Source organism: Schistocerca piceifrons, chromosome 4 (genome assembly GCF_021461385.2).
Source record: "Schistocerca piceifrons isolate TAMUIC-IGC-003096 chromosome 4, iqSchPice1.1, whole genome shotgun sequence".
In the NCBI taxonomy this organism is placed as follows: domain Eukaryota; kingdom Metazoa; phylum Arthropoda; class Insecta; order Orthoptera; family Acrididae; genus Schistocerca; species Schistocerca piceifrons.
In genome coordinates this window covers 419660260-419668588 of record NC_060141.1, presented here as the reverse complement: position 1 = coordinate 419668588, position 8329 = coordinate 419660260, and the positions used below count along the sequence as shown (strand labels likewise).

The 8329-nt window shown below is 35.6% G+C and overlaps 1 pseudogene; it reads right to left on the bottom strand.

The window, feature by feature from the left end:
- Positions 1 to 5068: 5068 nt before the first annotated feature.
- LOC124796346 lies at positions 5069 to 6776 on the bottom strand (annotated as a pseudogene).
- Between the last annotated feature and the right edge of the window lie 1553 nt (positions 6777 to 8329).

Here is an 8329-nt window from a genome sequence, read left to right as displayed (position 1 = left end):
CGATTTTGTTATGTTCACGTTGTGGCTACACTGGTGGTTTTGTGATATGTTTCGTGTTATGAGGACGTGATTAGAGAAGTGCTGGTTTATTTTTAAACAAAAAGCTGTGTTTGTTGCAAATGAGTTTCAGCTTATTTTTTTAACATTCGGTGTTTAAATTACTGTTAAAATATGCCTCAAGAAACTCTGATTGTCCTGAAATTCCCCTTAGTATTGAGCCATTATCAATGTTTTCGTAACATAATCCCAAATATCGATGTTACACTGGCACACTTGAAAGTTCAGTGCTGCCAATAAAAGTAAAGCTGTTTCCGAAAATTCTTTGGAGCGATGATGGGGTAACATGAGACATTGTCCTACGTTGTCCCCTTGTTACTTCAGTGCGCTATGTTACCTCCCTTGTTACTTGCAACTACAATTTCAACACATTGATAGCATTTTTTCTATTTTAAGAGAATCTGTATGTCTCGAAATACAAAATAGAAGCCTGGGTCAATAAATATAGTGATTTCACTCATCAAAAACTACAGAAAGCGAATGATGAAATGAAAAATAAAGGTGTGTCTCTAAAAAGAGCTGCTGAATTATGTATAGTCACCAGATCCACTTAAAACCATCATATTTCTGCTGTAAATACTGGAAAAGTGGGAGGATGATCAGTGTGTCCTCGTGTCTTGCATCATTTCTGCAGGAGACTGGGGCTTCCCTTTGACAGCTTTAGACATTCTTCTACTTGTTAAGTCACCCCTTGGCCACAAAGGAATTATTGAAACTAGATTCAACAATAATTTACCTGGCAAAGATTGGGTTTTATCATTTTTATTTCGTCACAAACAAAAACTCTCTCAAACATTGGCACAGATGTGCGAAGACCAAGAGCTCAAGCCACTCCTGAGATAATAAATCAGTAATTTGATGAATTGCAACAATTTCTTAAAGGCATCGAACCACAGCTTACTGTAAACTATGACAAGACCAATATGAGTGATGACCCAGGAAGAAAATCAGTCATTGTCAGATGTGGCTTCTGACATCCCGAAAAATTTATTGACTCTACTAAGTCAAGTGTTTCAGTCCCGTTTTCGGTAACAGCTAGTGGGACACTGCTGATTCCCTTTGTAATGTATAAAGCAGAAAATCTGTACAGCAGCTGGACAGGAGGAGGCCCGAAATGAACAGTTCATAACAATGGAAATCTATGAAAACTGGTTAGAAACGCTAGCTTTACCTAATTTCAAACAACTCAGCATTGAATCTCCAAAAACTTCAATTGGAGACAATATAAGCATTAATGTATCTGCAAAGGTAATATCTGAATGTCAGAAGAACATCAGAAGATTTTTTTTTTAGTTCCTCTCAACAGCACAAACTTATGCACCCACTTGATGTTGCCTTTTTCAGGCCTTCAAAAATTAAATGAAAATCTGTTATTGATTTCTGGAAGCAGAAGAACAGGGGGAATATCCCAAAGGATAGGTGACAACTGTGAAAAGAATCTGAACTCAGGTTTCAGAAGTACAGGCACTGTGCCTATAGACAGGGAAAAATTGCTAAGAAAATTGCCTGTGTCCAAAACCACCAGTCATAATCTTGAGGGAAATGAACCAGAATGGGTTCAAACCTTAGATAATTTTCTGGAGTAAACCAGAAGAAAAGGACACAATCCTTGCAAAGCAAATGGGAAAGAACAGGTGCTCCTGCACAGAGAGAGTGTACTATGCCTCCAGTTCCTAGGACTTCAAAGAAACATGTAAACAACAACAAAGATAAGAAACCCAACACATCATCTAGTGATGAATGTGACATGTATTTAGTTCATGAGTCTGATTCAGATTGAAATGTGCTTTCTTGAAACATCTGTATAGAAGACAGTAGGAGAAAATGAAGAACGCCAATTGCCATCTTAAGGTATAAAGTTTTTTCCAAGCAGTGTACCAGTACGTGCATTTGTAGTCATAAAACTTGTGTTCAACAAGGACACTAAGAAGGAATACAAGAAGTAGTTTTATGGACAAGTATTTTCCATTACTAGCGATCGGGGAAAACTTCAGGTGAAGTTCCCAGATGCTGATGATTTAACAGAAGTGAAAATGACATCAGTAATGGCATTAGCGACACCACTAAGTGTATCATGATGCTATAAGTTTCAGTTTGAACTATGCTCTGTCCAGTTTTTATCAAGGTAAATTTGAAATTATGACCAGTGCTGGGTATAGAAATAAAAAAATATTATTTTTTCTTCCAAATTAGTGTTTATTTTGATTAGCATTCATTACCCTTCACTTGCAAAATACAGCTTTTTGTAAAATAACATGTCAACATCCTACGTTAACCCTTTCTGTAAGGTAACATAGGACACATTTTTTTCATTTGAAAATGCTGTCAGATGCGAAACTAAATTGAAAATGTTCACAAAATATACGAGTTCCAAAGTAACCAGTATTTCAGACATAAAGATGACAAATATTCTAGCATTGGAGCAACCATGAGATGAAAAGAAAGGTATTGTATTTTACTCCATATTACAGCATACATACATTTATGCTGCTTTTTAGGTAAAGATAATATTCGAAAGCGAAAATAAAAGTCAGTATTTTATATAATTAAGAGAAACTAATGATTTACGAAGTGCTTTGGAAATGAAAATTCGGTAACTGTTCCTGCATTATAATATTGGGGGAAAACATTACCAGCTGTTAATTAGCTTTGAACGAAATTGTAACTTTTAGATGAAATGAGAAAGAAACTTAATCCACAATTAAATGTCTAACAAATGAAACAAATCAATTAAACTGACTGCAGTTGTTATCGCAAGAATAAATTATGGCAGAAAGATACATTGTGGAGACAGTGCTAACAGACATCATCAGATCGTAAGACAAGTGAATGTTCGAGAATTGGACATAATTTTTATTGCGATCTTTTGTTTATGTATTAGTTGCTATTGTTATATATGTCCTGCACTCTAGAAGATATAGCCATCTGTGGTGCACTGTTGTTCAGGCCCAGCACTACAGAAGGCTCAAGAATGGTGACACAAGCTTAGCTGAGAAGCATAATGAGTGTGGGGAGTGTGGGGTGGGGCATAGTGAGCAGGAAGTAAATTTTATCTTGCTGCCAACCATGGGGATGTGTACTGCGAAATTCGGTGTTTTATGAACATCTATTATGTTTAAACTGCATTTTACCATGAATGAAACCAAGGAGCCTCACAGTGAGCAGAATACAGGGTTGTAGTTAACTATAACATTTGGGTTGCATTCAAAAAGTATTGATATGATATAATCAATCAACCTTAAATAGAATAAGAAGCGAAATATTGCAGTCAGTTTCGACCTGAAAGACTGGTAAATAATGTACCCTTATTCTTATTAATTAATTGAAGGTAAAAGGAGTCATATTACTGTTAATAATATAATTGAACTACACTCCTGGAAATTGAAATAAGAACACCGTGAATTCATTGTCCCAGGAAGGGGAAACTTTATTGACACATTCCTGGGGTCAGATACATCACATGATCACACTGACAGAACCACAGGCACATAGACACAGGCAACAGAGCATGCACAATGTCGGCACTAGTACAGTGTATATCCACCTTTCGCAGCAATGCAGGCTGCTATTCTCCCATGGAGACGATCGTAGAGATGCTGGATGTAGTCCTGTGGAATGGCGTGCCATGCCATTTCCACCTGGCGCCTCAGTTGGACCAGTGTTCGTGCTGGACGTGCAGACCGCGTGAGACGACGCTTCATCCAGTCCCAAACATGCTCAGTGGGGGACAGATCCGGAGATCTTGCTGGCCAGGGTAGTTGACTTACACCTTCTAGAGCACGTTGGGTGGCACGGGATACATGCGGACGTGCATTCTCCTGTTGGAACAGCAAGTTCCCTTGCCGGTCTAGGAATGGTAGAACGATGGGTTCGATGACGGTTTGGATGTACCGTGCACTATTCAGTGTCCCCTCGACGATCACCAGTGGTGTACAGCCAGTGTAGGAGATCGCTCCCCACACCATGATGCCGGGTGTTGGCCCTGTGTGCCTCGGTCGTATGCAGTCCTGATTGTGGCGCTCACCTGCACGGCGCCAAACACGCATACGACCATCATTGGCACCAAGGCAGAAGCGACTCTCATCGCTGAAGACGACACGTCTCCATTCGTCCCTCCATTCACGCCTGTCGCGACACCACTGGAGGCGGGCTGCACGATGTTGGGGGCGTGAGCAGAAGACGGCCTAACGGTGTGCGGGACTGTAGCCCAGCTTCATGGAGACGGTTGGGAATGGTCCTCGCCGATACCCCAGGAGCAACAGTGTCCCTAATTTGCTGGAAAGTGGCGGTGCGGTCCCCTATGGCACTGCGTAGGATCCTACGGTCTTGGCGTGCATCCGTGCGTCGCTGCGGTCCGGTCCCAGGTCGACGGGCACGTGCACCTTCCCCCGACCACTGGCGACAACATCGATGTACTGTGGAGACCTCACACCCCACCTGTTGAGCAATTCGGCGGTACGTCCACCCGGCCTCCCGCATGCCCACTGTACGCCCTCGCTCAAAGTCCGTCAACTGCATATACGGTTCACGTCTACGCTGTCGCGGCATGCTACCAGTGTTAAAGACTGCGATGGAGCTCCGTATGCCACGGAAAACTGGCTGACACTGACGGCAGCAGTGCACAAATGCTGCGCAGCTAGCGCCATTCGACGGCCAACACCGCGGTTCCTGGTGTGTCGGCTGTGCCGTGCGTGTGATCATTGCTTGTACAGCCCTCTCGCAGTGACCGGAGCAAGTATGGTGGGTGTGATACACCGGTGTCAATGTGTTCTTTTTTCCATTTCCAGGAGTGTATAAAGTTCCAATTAAGGAAATGTAAAGCCAATACGAAAGCTGCTAACTTTTTATATTGGCTGTCAAACTCCATAAATATTTCTAACATTTATATAGTTTAAATAAAACATAACATTTTCACTGTAAAAATAATATAAATATATTTATAATTACCTAAAAATATTTCCTTAACATCTCCAGTGTCACACACTAATTGTAAGCTAGTTAGGTATAAGAAAAATAATATTACTAAAATAAATATTCAAAAAATAAAAGTTAGAAGATAAATCTTAAATTCGAGTCATATCAACCTTGAATATAACTAATTAAATTAATAAATAATCTGCACGTATGGTGATCACCTAATAACTCACCTCAACCATAATCAAAATACTTTGATGAATAATAACCTAATTTTAAAGACATTTAGCTAACAAACTTAGTTTAAAGAAAAGGTATAAATCATATAGAACCAGCAAATCTAACAAAAGAAAATACACTCAAAGAAAATGAGTTATGAGAAAAATCAAACTTAGAAATAGGATAACCCAAATAAGCAGCTAAAACAACTACAGTGATTGTCAAAAACTTCAAATAATGAAGTAAGGCAAGCACACGAGGAATAGGAAAAATTAACAGAGATAAAAGATTACCACCAAAAACAGCAACAAATAATAAACCAATCATACCAAATGAAATATAATAACCCTTATTATCAAAAGAAAATCTTGAGTAAAAATTGTTATCTCCAGGTACTGAATAATGAAATAAACGAAAAGAATAAGCAGTAGTTAAACCTGTAGAAAAAAATAAAGAAAAAATCAAATAATTAATTTATCTCAAACTAACAATCTCAAGAATTAAATCCTCTGAATAAAACCCAGCCATAAAAGGTATACCACATAAAGACAAATTGGAAACATTAAAACAATCCGAATTTTAAGGCATAAAATTAACAAATGAACCTAAAAAGCGAATATCCTGAGAATCCTTTAAATTATAAATGATTGAACCTACACACATAAATAACAAAGCCCTAAATAAAGCATGAGCCAACAAATGAAAGAAAGCAAGCTTTGGATAACCTATAGCCAAAATTCTCATTATTAAACCAAGTTGTCTCAAAGTAGAAAGAGCAATAATCTTCTGTAAATCAGTTTCTAAATCCAGTCATAAACATAGTTATACAACCAATTAAAAGTAAAAACCAACCACTATTATAAGTTTCTAATATTAGTCTAAAACGAATTAATAAATAAACCCCTGAAGTAAAAAGAGTAGAAGAATGAATTAAAGCAGAAACAGCAGTAGGAGCAGCCATAGCAGCAGGAAGTCAAAAATAAAAAGTAATTTGATTTCTCTTAGTTATAGCAGCTAAAAAAATTAATATAGTAATAAGCTTTATTTCAAAAGAACTCAAAATGAAATCATAATAATAAATATAATTTCAACCACCAAAATCTAACATTCAAGTAATACAAATTAAAATAGCAACATCACCCATCTGATCAGATAAAGCAGTTAATATACCAGCTCTGTAAGACTTTACTTTTTGGTAATAAATAACTAAACAATAAGAAACTAAACCTAAACCATCCCAACCTAATAAAATTCTAATGAAATTAGGACGAATAATTAAAACTCCTATTGGAAGAATAAATATTAAGACAATAATAATAAAACGATTTATATTTTTCACACCTGATATATAATCCTTTCTACAATAAATTACCAAAGAAGAAATATATATAACAAAAGACGTTAAAACAAGAGACATTCAAACTAAAATTAAAGTCATGACAACCATAGAACCATTCAAATTAAAAAGTTCTCATTCAACAAAACTCGAGAATCAATTATTAAATAATAGATTCCCAAAATAAACATTGTAGTTCTAGCAAAAATAAAGTAAAAAAACTAAAAGGCCAAATAGAAAATACATACATGGCCTAAGATGAAAAACATCGTATTATTGACCCCACAAAACAATGTTTTAAATTAAAAAAATTAAGCAATTTAAACAAAAAATATTCATCCTTTAAACAAAGAATATTTAAAGGTAATCAATAAAAAAGGAAAAGATTATATTCACGAAAATAACCAAGAGAACAAGTCTAAACCCCAGAATAATAATTTCCATGCTGAGAATAAGAATATATACATAAAGTATAAACAGCTCTAAAAAAAGATAAAAAAAATTAGAGCCAAAAGTCTGAAAGAAGATCAATACTTAATTCTGTTTAGTAGTCTCAGCTCGCCTACGAAATTTAATGAAGGAGGAGCAGCCATACTTGATGATCTTAAAAGAAATCATTGCAAAGCCATTCTAGGCATCAAATTTGTTATAGCCTTATTAATTAATAATCTTCATCTACCTAAATGTTTGTAGATCAACAAAATAAACCAGAAGAACGTAAGACATGACCGACCACTTAAGAAAGTGAACCTATACAACCCCATCAATTTATAGTCATTAATCCACAAATAACCATTCTTATATGGCAACAGAAGAATAAGCAAGTAAAGACTTTAAATCAACATGACGAAATCAGGTAAATCGAACAATAACCCCACCAGATAAACCTAAAAAACCAGAAATAATTAAATTTCAACCCCAAATACGAAATAACTTCTATCACACGAAAAATGTTGTAACCACCCAACTTCAACAAAACACCAGCAAGAATTATTCTACCAGAAATAGAGTCTTCTTCATGGGCCTTAGGGAGCCATAAATGAACCAAAAATATAGGCATCTTAATAAAAAAAAGCCAAAATTATAAAAACATAAAACATAATAAGAACCAAAATCAAACAACAAAGGAAAATATAAAGTATTAGCAAAATCATAAACCTTAAATAAAACTAACAATAAAGGTAATCAAGCAACTAAAGTGTAAATAATTAAATAAACACCAGCCTGCAAATTCTCAGGTTAATAGCCACAACCTAAAATTAAAAGTAAAGTTGGAACCAATCCAGCCTTAAAAAATATAAAACGAAAGAAACTTAATCTAGCAAACGAACAATAAAGCATAATTATTAAACTCAAAACTATAAAAAAATTAGAATGATATGAACTTAAATAAACTGAACCTCTAGCAGCAATTATTAATGAACAAATCCAAAAGCTCAACAAAATTAAACTAAAAGAACAATAATCAATACCAAAATAATGTCTAATTATAGTTAAATCAGCCTATGAATATAAACAGATTATAAAAACAGAACTTGACAGGAACATTAAAGAATGAACCAACCATCAACAATTATTTAATAAACAAAGAGGATAGCGGAATACAGTCATAAATAAATATTTTAACATAAAGACAATCCAAAAGAATTTAAAAAATCAATACCATGAGACTGAATTATTGAAACCAAGATGGAACGACGTAAAGCTTCCCCACAAACAGAAAAAACTAAAACAAGAGCAGGGAAAAGATCATAATCAAATTCAATAAGAAAAATAATAATTAACATAAATAAAGAAAGAACA